General features: G+C 42.5%; 1 protein-coding gene across 5 annotated transcripts in view; it reads left to right on the forward strand.

Moving 5' to 3' along the window:
* Positions 1 to 34: 34 nt before the first annotated feature.
* SGSM3 (small G protein signaling modulator 3) overlaps positions 35 to 13213 on the forward strand; it is a 30381-nt gene continuing 17202 nt past the window's right edge. For 2 of the 5 annotated variants that reach the window (XM_074326448.1, XM_074326451.1), the window contains exon 1: positions 53 to 171. The gene's annotated coding sequence lies outside the window, so the exon portion shown is untranslated. Of the gene's footprint in view, positions 172 to 13213 lie in introns of all 5 variants that reach the window. The other 3 variants (XM_074326452.1, XM_074326449.1, XM_074326450.1) reach the window with 3 other exon arrangements.

A 13213-nucleotide genomic window follows, 5' to 3' on the forward strand; every position in this document is an offset into this window, starting at 1 on the left:
CCCCCAGCATGCCCCGCGTCCGCCCGGCTCGGCCCGCGCGCGTGCGTGGTGGCATCGGGGAGCGCTGACTGGATCCGAGCTGCGAAGCCGCGGAGCTGCGAGCCCTTCCCAGGTTGGCGCTGAGGTGGCGGAGACTAGCGGCGGCGGGGCAGCTGGACATCTGCTGGGCGGGTGAGTGCGAAGCGAGAGGTCTGCCAAGACTTGCCGGGTCTGAGGGGCCCGGCGCCCACACTTGCCCCTCCGGTGGGGACGCGGGGGTGGCTGTGGACAGACTGACAGACTGACGGCCGAAGGGGCCGTGGGGGGGAGAAGCACCGTCCCCGGCCGGACCTGGCGCGTGCGACGCGTGGTCTGGGGCCCCTGGCGGCGGCGGCCAGGCGCGGACTTTTGCGTCCGGGTGCGGGGCCTGCGGGGGGTGGGGGGAAGGTGCTTGGCCCCGCGTGGCCCCGCGTCCCTGCTCCGGGCGAGGCAGCTTCTGGGAGGCAGGACTCCCTCTCCCCTTCCAGGTGGCCCAGCTTGGCCTAGCGGGTGGGGGCCGCCAGCGCCCGAGCTTAAGTGCCCTGGGCCCTCGAGCCCCAAAGCGTGCCCCTCCGGTAGCTGGAGGCAATTTTTGAGAACCTACACCTAATGCGGGGGTGCTTTTTTGGGAAAGAAGGGCATCCTCGGGCACATTTACAGCAGTGAAGTCTTCCTCGGGTGCAACTTGTGACTTATGTTAAAGATGCAGGTCCGGGGTCCGAACACAGGGTCAGATTCTGTCCGAGACTGGAAACCACTGTGCTATACAGTATTGGTTGTATTTCAACGTTGGGGAAATTGAGGCATGTATTCGCCAGGATCACCCACTGTGGATAGGATTGGAATTTTGAAAATTATTCTCATTCTTAGTTTAATGCTAAGGATGCTTCTTATATGGGGTCGGGGAGATGTTTTAAAGTTTCTTTTCAGGGTCGGACGACTGGATTGTATTTCCCAGTCTTGGGCAGCGTGTGAGATTTGTGGGTTGCTGCTTCTTTTTTGTTCGTTTTTTGGTGGGATAGTTAGAGGTGTCCTGGAATATCCTTTACTCTCCTGTCTTATTCTTTCATGGTAAATTCAAGTTCCTAATCAGGTTCTGAAAAAAAACAGAATTTTCAACTTTGACTTGTTTACTTGTAATTTCCATGATTATGTTTGTGATTAAGTTTGTAGATACACGTGTATTTCCTCCTTCCTCATCTCTTCCTCACCTTCTAGTTCTCTGAACTCTGAACAATAAAGTTTTATCTCCTTTGTTTTACATATTTATTTCTGTTCTCCGTGGTTAGTTTGTAATTCTCAATAAAGGTCGGTTGGTGTCTTCCTGTCTCTTCATAATCCATAGTGCATGTAGCCTGTTAATCACGAATTGTCACATTAGCCTGGGCTTTAGTCTTTTCCGTGTCCCTTTTGAAGCATAGGGGTGTTATGATCTGGGAGAGAGGGGGAGATGTTTCTGTTGATCAGATATGGGTAACCGGTGAACATGACCCATGCATGACCAGAGCATTAATTTTAAAAGGCTGTGAACAAAAATTGTTTAAAAAGAGCATACTAACCTTGTGAATTTGGATCTTGTCAGGTTGACAGAAAAGTCGATGAACCAGCGTAGTACCTCACAGAAGTGAACCTGACATTAGGGTGAAATACTGAGAAAGGAACTCAGGAGCTTAAGTGCCCTGAGTTTTATCATACGGCCATCTTTCTGTGCGTGGAGTGGATGCTGGGAACACCTGTTAGCGTAGAAGCTTAAACAATGTTCTCTGTGTTTGTGTTTTTGGATTCTTCTTAGTTCTCAGTGAGAGTTTCGGCAGGAGCCCCAGATCTTGTACATTTGTTAATTTAACATCAATTTCATCTACTTACTCTCCAGATTAGTCTCTGTTCCTCAGTTGGTGACGTCAGTAATTTTCCGTAGCAGCCATTCATGAGCTCATGCAGACTGTCACAAGGAAGTGGAATAGCACAGAGGGTGGTACACCCAGAAGAAATCAGAATCCTGTGTCATTGCCGTCACACAGTACAGATAGACTGGAGACAGGAAATCTGGACTGAAGCACAAGCTAGCTATGTGGGAGGGTTAGAACCCCTAGTCCAGGCTTCCACATACAGTGATAGTCATCGATACCATTTATTGAATGTTTTCTGTTTGCCAAGTGCTGTCATTGTCACCGTGAGGTGTAGGTATTACGATTCTCATTTTATACATGTGTGAGTTGAAGTACAGAGGTTAAGTGAATTGCCTACAGTTATGGTAAGTGACAGGGCCAGAATTCAAATTCAAGTCTGACTCTGACACCCCTGCTTTTTCTACTATGCCACCTCACCAACAAATATGTTCAAATCTTTCTCATTCTTATAAAAAATATAAAACTTTCCTGTAATCACATTTATCCTTCAAACTACTACCCTTTCCCTTCCTTTTCCTTTCTAGATTTGTTCTAAAAAAGCAAACAAACTCTATGTCCTTCTCTTCCATTTACTTCTTAGTTGCAGTCTGACTTGCACCCTCAAGCCTATCGACGTTGCTCTTAGGAGCCCCACTCAACCATTTATTGAATACCTACTGTATGTACCACCTTCAAGAACTTGCAAAGAGGTTAACACATGTTCTTGCCCTGCGGGAGTTTAGGGATTAATGAGGGCGCGGGGAAGAAATTCATACATGTCAATGTGATGTGTTAGCTGTTCACTGAGCAATCATTGCTCTTGGGAGTTGGGGGAGGAACAAGTCACTGAGAAAGTGACACTGGACTGCCAACAGCGAGAAACCCTCAATTGTTCTAGACAGTGGGGTCAGGACTGCATGCTTAGGTGTGGATTTTTAGGAGAAGCTGTATCTCACCAGTAAGAGATGATAACAGTTGAGATACGCAATGTAGGCTTTAGAGTCTGACAGACCTGGGAGTTGAGCCTCAGTTTCTTCTTTCTAATACCTCCCTACAAGGTAAGGTCTTTGTCTTTTTCACCATCTCACTCCTATCTCCTAGAATAGCCATAGGTGATCAGTAAATATTTGTTGAATGAACACCTCACAGCATATTCAGCACATGGTAGGTACTAGTACTCTGAGTAGTAAGTACTGTATGACTGAAAAAGTGAGGCTTATTTCAGTGTGGCTTAGGAGCTGATTTTGAATACACCATTGTTTGAACAGTATACACATAATCACCTCTTTCTGAACATTAGGCTCATTACTTTATGGTCACAGTTCATAAATAAAGAGAGAGACACTCGTTTTGGTAGGCACAGTTACTGCTAACTGTCTTCACTTCTAACATTATGCCTCTCTTCCAGTTATAAACACATTCCTGCTTTTTCTAAGAGTTTGTGATGTAGGTTTTGTATGTGTGTTTTTTCTCTGCTGATGATGTAAATTATTTTGGAAAGTTCTTTGAAATCATTAAATAGCTTTATCAGTAAGAGTAATATCAGAAATGAGATTGAAAACATCAATTCAGTTATCAAAAGGCTTATTCTTGAAAAGGGCCTGATTTCCAATTAGGGCTAAGAGGTTTTTTTTTAATAAAATGATAAAACTATTCCTGGCTCTCTCTAGATATCTGATTAGCCTTCTAGCTAACATTCTAAAGACATGAAACAACAGATCATTTCCCTCTTCTTGTGTTTGACTTTCATTTGTAAATATCCTTAATTTGTGGGACTTGAAGTTAGGGTTAAAGTCCAACTATCACCTTTTTTTTTTTCCCCAACTTTTGACATCAGCGTATAGTAATTAGGAACACTTACAGTGAAGTTCAAATTCTGGCTCTACTGGTCTAAACTTTGAAAACTTAACACAAGTGATACAACTTCCCGATGCTTCATTTTTTTCTCTTCTGTAAATGGAAATAATTACTAATGCTACCACCACTTATAATAATAGATAATATTTATTGCATAATAATATTTATTACTATATACAAGACACAGTTCTAAGAATTTTACTTATATTAACTCAATCTTCACAACTACCCTGTACATTATCAATATTATGCCCACTTAAGGTTTGAGGAAACAGTCATACAAATAAGTGGTGGGGTCAGGATTTGAACGTGGGGAGTCAGACTCCAGAGTTTGTGCTTATGACCTCCTACTTCATAGGGTTGTTTTGAAGATTAAATAAAATATCCTATGTAATATGTCTGGCAGGCAGTCCATAGCACTGAGTAGTATAGTTAGCTTTGAGTTTATAAAGCATTTTACGTACATTTTTTAATTTGGTTGTCATAAATACAACATGTTGTGACACTCAGTGTCTTATTACAGGAACTGAGGTATAAGTTGGTCATTTGCCCAAGGTCATACCGCAAGCATGAAGGAAGTGCTCTTGGCTTTGCTCCTCCTTCACTCCTGGATTCTTAGGTTGAATTTGAGGCATCACGTTTTGAGAGAGTAGTGAACCTATGTGGTTTCGGCCTGCCCAGCATCCAGTCCAGGTCTTTCTGAGAACAGCAGCTCGATTTTGCTTTGAGGAAACACCTGAGCAAGTAGGTGGTGGGCACAGGACCCAGATTAGGCCTGTGGGTATTAGGCAAATCGATACGTCCTTCCTCTAATTTGAACCTTAGGTTGAATGACGCAGTGATAAACAGTCACAGCTCCTTCATCCCACCTTGAGTTAATTCCTGCTGTGTAGCCGCTGGAGCTGCTCTCAAAGACCTGATTCTTCAGCTTTTCCTCGGCTCTGTACCCCACGTCGTACCCTTCCAATGCATTCCTCTATCCCATAATTTGAGGAATTAATTTGAGGTATTAAACTACCTAAAGTCAGTTTTTGTGGCTGGCAGCTGAGACTCCCTTAACTTACTGTTACATGACATGAAGCCATGCCACTTAGAAAAGAGTTAAAATAACGGTTCACTTTAACCTGAAGAGAAGAGAAATCTGAGAGAAGACCTGAGGTTATCTTCAAGTGTCTGAAGCATAGAGTGTACAAAGTGTCCATAAAAAGAATAAAGCAGTAGACGTTACTAGCACACAGATTTCTACTCAGGTTAAAGCCCCAAGCTGACAACTACAGTTGTGCGTCAGGGTGGTGCAGAGGGACCGCTCAGGCGCCAGGCCTGACTCACTGTTTGCTATGAGCCTGGTTTTCTCCGGTTTCTTAGCAGTATGGTAAATGCTCAATAAATATGATTTTTCCTCCTTTCCTTGCTCCCGCCCTTCTAATACCTCAGTCCATTCACTGCTACAAAGTAAATAGGCTTGGATTACCATACTTTAGGGTTATTACGAAGGTCAGACAATTAAGTCCACGAACTCATCCTAGAAAAAGTGCTACACACCTCACTGCTGAATATCACTACGGTCACCTTCCAAGTACTCCCCTTGGGAAGCTATGCACCGACACCAGCACCTAGTCTACCCTTCAAAGCAGTTTTGGAACGTTTTCTGGAATGGCCATCAGAGCTGTCGTCGTATTATCCTTGATGTCCTGAATGTCATCAATGTGTCTTCCTTTCAATATTTCCTTTACATTGAGGTAAAGAAAGAAGTCACTGGGGGCCAGATCAGGTGAGTAGGGAGGGTGTTCCAATATAGTTATTTGTTCACTGGCTAAAAACTCCCTCACAGACAGTGCTGTGTGAGCTGGTGCATTGTCGTGATGCAAGAGCCATGAATTGTTGGTGAAAAGTTCAGGTCGTCTAACTTTTTCACGCAGCCTTTTCAGCACGTCCAAGTAGTAAACTTGGTTAACTGTTCAGTTGGTACAAATTCATAATGAAGAATCCCTCTGATATAAAAAAAGTTTACAACATTGTTGCAACAAGTTCATGAACTTAATTGTCCGACTTCTAGTGTAGGTATTTTCATACCTGCAAATGAAAAATTCCCAGTACCTATACAGATGGTATGGCCAAAAAATGACTTAAAGATAGTTTGTTGACCTCTGTGGTTTAATTATATAAGGAATAGGGGCTTTGTTAACTTTATTTGTGATCTCCTTTTACATAGCATAAGCTCCTATATTCATATAAAACTTTATAAAGGTCTCAGTGGCCTTTTTTGCCAGTCAGTCCTCAAGGAGCTTTATTTTCCTCAAAAACTATTTTTCAGAGCCACGTTTGAGTTGCACTTAGCTAACCATTATTTGTTTCACTTTTACTTCTAAGGGACTTGTCCTCCACCCCGGTGGTGGGAACGACAGAAGGTCCATGCAGTACCTTGCTTTTACTTTCCTTGTCACCATCCAGGTACTACCAGGCTGTAAATCTTCGGGGAATGATCCCAGGAGGGACTCGGGGAAGTCACCAGATTACCTTGGATGATAAATTACTTTACAGGAAGACCTGGAGTGCATGCGCCTGGTTCACAAGTCTGCACAGTAGAGCTTCATTTACCGGGTGCGGCTGTGCAGGAAAGGGGCGTCTTACCCGGGCTTGTGGAATTCTGGGGTGTGGTTCTGTTTCCCAGGTCTGTTTCCACAGTCTGTGCTCAGCTTTGCACAATCACCCTTAGCTCTTGCCTAAAGGAACACTCTCTATCTCTGGTCACAAAGAAAATATTGACTCAGGGAAGGGAAGCAGCGCCAGCTGTAAGCCTGTGGGAGTGGGAGCAGGAGTGGTTCAAGGTAGAGCTGTTTATTGGAGTCATTCTGCTCTTCTGCTTATGCCAGTTTGGGGGGAGACAGTTGAGAAAGTTGTATAATGTCGTGGGTCTTCACTTCAGATGTCTTTAGCACTAAGGAGAGAAAGGGTGATGTGAATAGTAAACGTTTCCAACAAGAATGACCGGAGCAGGGAACCAGTTCCAGATTAGCGCCCCCAGCTGCCTGACCGTATTCGGTGGCGCCCGAGTTTTGAGACTTTCTTTCCATACTGCTGGGTAATTGCTTCATTTAGCAGCGTGCGCTGAGAGAAAGGTGTGTTCCAGTGTCTGGAAAAGTATTCCATGGCTGGAGCATAGAGCGTGTGTTGAGGGTGAATGAGAAGTGGTGTTGAGAGATGAAGCAGGAAGGTCAGCAGAAACTGTTACGTCATGAAGGGTCTTATAAGCCAAGTTGACAAATGGGGACTTTTTCTTAAAGTCAGAGGGAAGACAAAGGGGTTTAAAGAGAAGGAAATGCTCAGTTGCTTTTTAAAAGGATTTCTCTGGCTGCAGAGTAGAGAGTAGATGGGGGGTAGAGGGCAAGACTGGAGGCAGAGATTCCAGTTGAGAAACCTGTAATAACCATGGTGTTGAGAAATGATGGCAGCCCCAACCTAAGTAGCAACAGGGTGAAGAGAAAGGAGAAGTTTCAAAAAACATAAGGAAAAGCCTAAGAGTTGCGTGGAAGTGGGAAGATGGAGGAGAATCCATTAGCCAGAGGCCCCATTCTGGCTGGAGAGAGTGGGTGGGTGGGTTATAATGCCAGTTTCCTGACATAGGGACCACTGGAGGAGGGCAGGGTTCATGAGGGAACGTGATAACTTAACTTTGGAGCGTGGTAAACTTGAAGAATGCAGAGGGGCGGCCCAATGCACATGTGGGTGTGCCAGCCAGAGGTTCAGAGAGAAGTGTGTCCTGGAGATAGAAATCATGTCATCGTCCTCCAGATGTTAAATTGAAGCCAAGCGAGTGAACGACAGTGCCGAGAACCAGAGAAGGGTCTCGGGCAGAACACTGGGCATGTTCGGACCCAGCGGAGCAAGGGAACTGGGAACGGAGACCCAGGAGGAGCAGCCCGATAGGCAGGAGGGAAGCCCCAGCCAGGGTCAGGCCGTGGGCGCACCCGGAGAAGAGAGTGTGCAGTGCCAGCCATCCTGAGGCGTCAGGTATGGTAAGAGCTGAAGTGTCTTCATTGGCTCTAATGCCAGCTGTGCTGGATTGAGTCCACGGTAGCCCAGGCGTGTGCTGAGGGCACTAATAAAGCAGACACAATACAAAAATAAAATGGGGAGAACTTGACACTGGACATTTCATAGAAATATAGCAAAAGTCATCTTGGAAAAAATCTAAATGTTGAACTTCCTCATAATTATTTTTATGTTGAATTAAATGGGGGGTACCTTAATCTTTTATTCTGTGACCATCTAACAGTTTTTCGTTTTTTTCATGTTTAACTTTATTTAAATAGTTCAAAATTCAGAAGGTACAAAAGGGTATTAAGTAAAAATACTCTGTCACCCAATTCCTCTCACGTATAGCCTTCTAAATTTTATGTGAAAATGTCTACCTTTTTGGCACAAATGTTTACCATTCTCCTCACTATTTTGCTCCTTGCTTTTTTTCAATTAGCGATATATCCTGCAGGTCATTCCCTATCAATGCATAAATAGCTGGTCCATTCTTTTTTGACACATGTACACTATATAAATGTATTGTCATTTATTTAACTAGTCCCCTATCGAAGGATATTTAGGCTTTCTAATATTGTGCTATCACAAGCAGTGCTATAGCGAATGTCCTTGTATATGAATCATTTTGCTGAAGTGTAGGATAAATTTCCAGGGGTGGAAATTGCTGGACCAAAAGGCCTGTAAATGTTTCAATCCAGCTCTGTGTATTAGAGTTGCTGGTGCTTAGAAAGTCTGCAGTGCAAGGTAGCTGTTACTACATGTTGTAGATAGTTTACATGATATGTTATATCGTGAGTAGGGGCACCTGGCATAAACCAGAGGGAGGAGGAAATGCCTGAGCTGAGCCATGAAGAATGAGAAGCAGGTAAGGTAGAGGGCATTACCAGCAGAGGCAGCACAGGAACTAAGCTCAGGAGCTTAGAAAGGAGCTTGTGGGGATCGTCCAGGGGCTTGGTAACTCCTCTCCATCCCTCAGTCAATACCCGGCACAGCTCAAGGTTCTTATGAGGAGGGCAGCCTTCACTGAAGATACGGACGACAAAGGGGTGTTACCTTGGAAGGACACAATAATGGGGTTTGGGATTATCCTTTTCTTAAGAGACATTTGCTCCTACCCCCGACCTCTCCAGCCCAGACAGAGAGTGTTGATGGCTCGTAGGTCATTGTGTTGTGCAGGGTGCAGCTCCTCACCTTGTCTTTGCACTGCCCCTCCCCTCCCCTCAGCAGGCCAGGCAACCTCTATTTTCTGTTCTCCTCTCCCTCCAGATTTCCACTGATTTCTTCTGCTAGGCAATTGATAGATCTCCCCTTTCTTCTAACCTGTGCCTTCAAGTTTTACCTTCCACCTTTAAGTTGCTTATCAAGATACTTTTCCAAACAAAGACAAACTCCTTCTTTGGAAAACATTCTGGAGCCAACTATTAAAATAGTAATTTCCCACTGTGCTATAATTATAATACACAGTTTTAAGTTTATGGATCATTAGGTTATTACCTTGCTTCAGGGGGCATCATATTAAACTCTAATACCAATCATTTGTTATTAACCTAATTTTATACTTTGATCTCTATCTACAAAGCCAACACTATAAAGTAGAAAAAGCAAACTTTTTAAAAAATCCAAACCCTCTCCCAAACGAGATAGATATGTTAATGTCATTTAAAAAACCTTTAGAGGAAGAGCTCCTCACAGCATGGTTTCTATTGCAAAAAGTACTGTTAGGACCTTCCATGTCATATCAACAGATGACTGGAATAGTAAATTATAGAATATAATGGCTACAAAAACTGCATAATTACTGGGGAAATGCTAATAGTTTAATGTTCAGTGGAGAAAAAATTTTTAAAAATCTATATAATATGAGAACTGTGAATGTATGTGGAGAAAAATCAAAAGAAGAGCATGGAAGAGAGGAAAATTGGCGAGCCAATTTGTGACACAATTAAAAAAAAAATTTTAATTTCCATTAATGCTGTTATTATCATTACAAAATTCGGAGGAGAGTCCAAAACTTCCTGCCATGATAAGCCCAGTGACTGTGTTAATAATCCAGATTTTCTTCTGACCCTTCAATTTATCCTGCTACAATTTAAATTATCATTTGTGTTTGCATCTTAATTGTGTTCTCAGTGGAAAAGAACAAGCCAGTGTCCCAACTGACCCCAACACAGGTTGTGACTGGGGACTGAATACCTGGGCTGTGGAGAAAACCCAGGGTCACATGGAGGCATTTCTGTAAAAGTAGATTCAGAAATAGCATTTTTTAAAAATTTATTTATTAAATTTATTGGGGTGACAATTGTTAGTAAAATTACATAGATTTCAGGTGTGCAATTCTGTAATACATCACCTATAAATCCCATTGTGTGTTCACCACCCAGAGTCAGTTCTCCTTCCATCACCACATATTTGATCAGAAATAGCATTTTTGTCCTTAAAACCTATCTTACAAATTGTTGTACTTTTCTGGTCTCCTGGTTTGGAAGCATCTCTTTTCCCTTAATCTGCTTTTAGTGGCTTTTCTTTTGGGAAAGTATTTCCCTTAAGTGTAATAGAAAAGCAACAGCCACCTCATGTGAAGTCACACACCTGGGACTTTGGTATAATCTTTAAAAAAAACACACAAATAAACAATGGCTTGGAAACCGAATTTTCAAGTGTTGTCAGACCTTTTTCCAGTGATTGCTTAGACTGTTGGGGGGAAACTTGTTAAAGTCATTTTAAAAGGTAAAATGACAGATTTTACCTTTTAGCAGCTTAGGGAGTTCCTGACTTCACAGGTTGCTAAGATGTCAAGTTCATGCTGAGCTGTGTTAGTAAAGTGTTAGTTCTACAAATGAAGGAGAAAGGAACCCTTTCACAGTTACGGATAAGTGATTTCTAATAGGTTGCACCTTTTTATTTTTCACTTTTGCTTTTCTTCATTTGTAGAAACGTTAAATCCCTGAGGAGATGGATATTTGAGGTGGTAAGTAGTAGCTCCGTCAGGGGAAGCGCAAGGCAAGGTTTAGAGAAGCTACATGGTGCTGCAAATGCAAGGCTTCATATGTGGACCTCAGAAAACACAGAGGACACATTCTTACTCCTCAGTGTTCTACTATACAAAACTAATTTTAAAAATTGAGATATAATTTATGCACCATAAAAGCCACCCTTTTAAAGTATACAATTTAGAGGTTTTCAGTATATTCACTGTGTTGTGCAACCATCACCACTGTCAAATTCCGTAATACTTTTATCGCCCCCAAAAGAAGCCCCATACCCATTGGCAGTCATTTCTCATTCTCCCCTCCCTCCAGCCCCTGGCAACCGCTAATCTACTTCCTGTCTCTATGGATTTGCCTAGTCCAGGCATTTCATATGAACGAAATCGTACAATATGCGGTCTTTTGTCACTGACTTCTTTCTCTGAGCATGTTTTCAAGGTTCCTCCATGTAATAGCTCGTATCAATACTTCATTCCTTTTTATGGCTGAATAATATCCCATCGCATGGATATACACATTTTGTTTATCCGTGTAGCCATTGATGGACATTTAGATGTTTCCACTTTTGAGCTTTTATAAATAGTGCCGCTGTGAACATCCGTGTATAGGCTTTTACGTGATATAATTATTTTTAAACACAATATTTCTAGACTTTTTCAAAAAAAATATTAAAACTCAAGACATAAACTTCATACTCCTACCACCTAACCCAGCCTTATTCATTTTTCTGTTGCCTTCAACATGTACGTATGTACCATGTTTCCCCGATGACAAGACCGAGCTGGACAATCAGCTCGAATGCGTCTTTTGGAGCAAAAATTAATATAAGACCCCGTCTTATTTTACTATAAGACTCAGTCTTATATAATATTATATATTATATAATATATAATATATAGTAAAGGTCTTATATTAATTTACTATAAGACTCAGTCTTATATAATATTATATATTATATAATATATAATATATAGTAAAGGTCTTATATTAATTTTTGCTCCAAAAGACGCATTCGAGCTGATCGTCCGGCTCGGTCTTATCAGGGAAACACGGTATGTGCCATGTATTGTGATAAGTATTTATTTACATTTTCTCATGTGTCATCTCCATGTCACAGATGACAACACTGCAGTTCCTGAGAGCAAGAACTTTGTCTTGTTTTGCTGCTGTGCCCCTAGCACATGGAACAGTGTCTGGCATGTAGCAGTTGCTCAAAAACTACTTATTGATTAGATGACTGCAGTCTCCCAAATTTGTATCTCCAGGTCTCCATCTCCCTGAAGATGTAAACATGTGTATCCAGTCACCTTAACATCTCCACTTGGATTTCGAAGCAACATTTAAAGTATCCCACGACTCTTAACTCCCTCTTTGTTTAAGCCGGTTTCTTTTTCCCTCTCCCCCACATTAGTGAATGGCATCACCTTAAATCCAGGCGTTCAGACAGGAACCTAGGCCTCGCCCTTGATTGCTCCTTCTCTTCATTCCCCACATCCAACCCAGCAGCAAGACCCGCTGGGTCTGCTTCTCATTACGTCTTTAGTCCATTCACATCCCTTCATCTCCACCTCCTGTTGCCATGTTAGTCTCTTTCCCGGACCCTGTACTTTCAAACGTGTCTCCCTGCATCCACTCTTGAGGACCCTCTTGTGGATTCCCATTGGCCTTGAAATCTGAATGCTGCCCTTTGCCAACCGTCCCATGGTGACGAGGGTGCCTCTGTCTCTCCAATTTCTTCTTCCCTTTGTCCTCTTGTTCATTGTGTTTCAGTTACACCGGGCTCATTTCTTTTCCTCCAGGGTCTTCCCCACCTCAGAGCCTTTGGACCTGCCATGCCTTCTGCCCATGACTCTAACCCTAGATCTTTGCAGGACTAGCTTCCGGTCCTTCAGCTTTCAATTCAAATTGCCCTTCACAGATTTCTTCCCTGGATTCTGTGTCACATCAGCCTTTTGTTTTATTCAGAGCATCTGTCACACCCTGGAATTCTCATTTGTTTATCCATCTATTTATTTGTTTTCTGTTTGATTTCCCCCCTCTGGATTGTAAGTCATTGTTGCCCTAGCACATAATATGTGTTGGAGAAATATTTGGGGAATGAATGACTAAATAATATGCACATTTCTGGGTGTACATGCTATATTATAATATGTTTCTCCTTAATGTTAGATCATAAATAGTATCCAGATTTCTTTAGTCCCCATAATTGGAATTCTTTTTATACTCTTGTGTCTGGCTTATTTCACTAAGCGTACTGTTTCTTCTTTTATGCTATTAAGGTATAATTCGCATACAATAAAATTCGCCCCTTTTAGTGCGCAGTTCTGCAATCTCTGATAAATACATAGTCATGTAATTACCAACTCAGTCAAGATATAGAATAGTTCTGTCACCCTAAAAAATTACCCCATGTAATCCACTCTTCCT

Source organism: Rhinolophus sinicus, linkage group LG02, assembly GCF_036562045.2.
Source record: "Rhinolophus sinicus isolate RSC01 linkage group LG02, ASM3656204v1, whole genome shotgun sequence".
NCBI classification, from domain to species: domain Eukaryota; kingdom Metazoa; phylum Chordata; class Mammalia; order Chiroptera; family Rhinolophidae; genus Rhinolophus; species Rhinolophus sinicus.